This window comes from Elephantulus edwardii, unplaced genomic scaffold (assembly GCF_000299155.1).
Source record: "Elephantulus edwardii isolate Elephantulus edwardi_28Jun2011 unplaced genomic scaffold, EleEdw1.0 scaffold00023, whole genome shotgun sequence".
Taxonomy (NCBI): Eukaryota; Metazoa; Chordata; class Mammalia; order Macroscelidea; family Macroscelididae; genus Elephantulus; species Elephantulus edwardii.
In genome coordinates this window covers 26862151-26864113 of record NW_006399773.1, presented here as the reverse complement: position 1 = coordinate 26864113, position 1963 = coordinate 26862151, and the positions used below count along the sequence as shown (strand labels likewise).

The window sequence follows — 1963 nt, the reverse complement described above, 5'->3', positions numbered from 1 at the left end:
AAAATACGGAAAAAGAAAGGGGAACGATATACTTTCATTTTTTCCTGACAATTATGCCTAATATTTGCTTATTTTTCTATAATACATACAAACAAAATCATAATAATTTGGTATGACATTTATAGTATTCTACTTTTTTTTTGTTCTAAGTGTTTTTATTTTAAACAAATGCTGTAGCAAGAAAGCAAGAGCTTACTTTCCCCACTCCAAGCTAAACCAGCCCAACAGAGGCAGACGGTCCTTATCACTAGGTGGGACACTTCAAAGTGGTGTGACCACCTGCCTGCTCACTGTGGATGGGGTTATTTGATGAGGAGTCTATTTTACAATAGATTAAGCCCAAGCTACTGGTTCAACACAAGAGGAAGTGGTCTTACTTTCAAGTGCTGGGCAAAGCTGAAAAGGTGGGAGAAATTCAAATACAACCCACTCTTTAAAAAAACCATGAGGGAGTTTTTCTTTTGCTTTTCAAGGAGAGGAGCAAAGGGAGGGGGGAGGGGGGAGGGGTTGGTGCGGGGAGAAGTGTGCAACAATGAATGAATGGAATTCCAAAATCTCTGTAGATGTTCATTGAAATGAAAAATAAACAAACTAAATTAAATTTTTTAAAAAATGAAGACTTGGAAAAAAACAAAAACAAAAATAGTTCAAAGTAGATTTTTTTACATCCTCTTTTTTCTGTAATAAAAAGTAGTTCTGGGATCTGACACCCAGATTTGGTTTTTATCCTGACCATTTACAAAGTATCCCACCCTCAGCCTTGTGCCAGGGTTATGATCACAGTTCATTCACTCTGGGAAGAGGTAGCCTACTCCTTACTCCTTTTCTTGCGTTCGTTTTCATGTTCCTTGGGGCGGCTGCTATCCGAGGGTCTTTTAGAACCACCGTGCTATTTGGCCGCTTCCAAAAATTTGTCCAAACCGAAAGGATCTTCTTCAAATTGTACACGTCCTTCTCGGCCTCTCTGCCTGCGGACTGAGCCAGAAAACTCCTTATCAGGAATAAACCTATTGGTTTTGATTCTGGCTTCAAGGTTATCACTATATATATATATATATATCCTTGTCCAAATTTTTGCTGGGCCTGTAAATACTCTGGACCATATCTTTTCCACCTCTCCAGGATTGATCACAAACATTATAAATTTCATCTTCTCCACCTGAAAAACCACTGTCCATACCCTTGGTTTGGTTGAGAAGCCTCTGGTCATACTGAACTTCACTGGAGGTCCGAGGATTAGGTACACCCAGAGCAATGACTTCGCTGATATCTCGATTTTCATTTCTCTGCAATTTTGATGTCTTCTCACGAGCCGTCCTGGACGGATTGTGATCATGCCGCCTCTCTTTCCTCCTATCATGCTGAATTTCATCTCTTTCACGAGCCTCCCCATCCTTTTGATCCCAGCTCTCCTCTCCCCGGCTTTATGGGCCATTTCTCAAAGTTACTCTTCATGTTTTTTCCTTTTCTTTCTGAGCCATCTTTCTCTCTACTTGGGCACGCATTTCCACAGCTTCCCGAGCCTTCCAGTCAGCAATATAGAGGGCTTCGGCCTGTTTCGCAAAATTTTCATTTATGTGAACTGTCTGCAGTCCTCTTCCATCAGCAGCCAGACGTTTATCTAATGGAATTGTAGAACCCTATGCAATTTTCCAATTCGAAATACAAGGAGGAATTTTCCACTCCTGCTGTTTCGGCTAGGAGAGTGCATGACAGGTGCTGAAGGAGAAAATGGTCCCCGGGGAATTTTATTATTAATCTTGAATCTTAAAAAAAAAAAAAATCTTGAATATTGGAGGTTCCATTGGATCTTTCTGCATTGCTGACTCTGAGAAGAATGTGAATCCCAGAACATTTAATCGTGCTAATGCGAAACCTATACTTGGACCAAGAAGCAGTGGTCAGAACAGAGCAGGGTAACACTGCATGGTTCAAAATTGGGAAGGGTGTACACCAGGGATGT

General features: G+C 40.9%; 1 pseudogene; it reads right to left on the bottom strand.

Moving 5' to 3' along the window:
• Positions 1–808: 808 nt before the first annotated feature.
• Positions 809–1963, bottom strand: part of LOC102847268 — a 94010-nt pseudogene continuing 92855 nt past the window's right edge.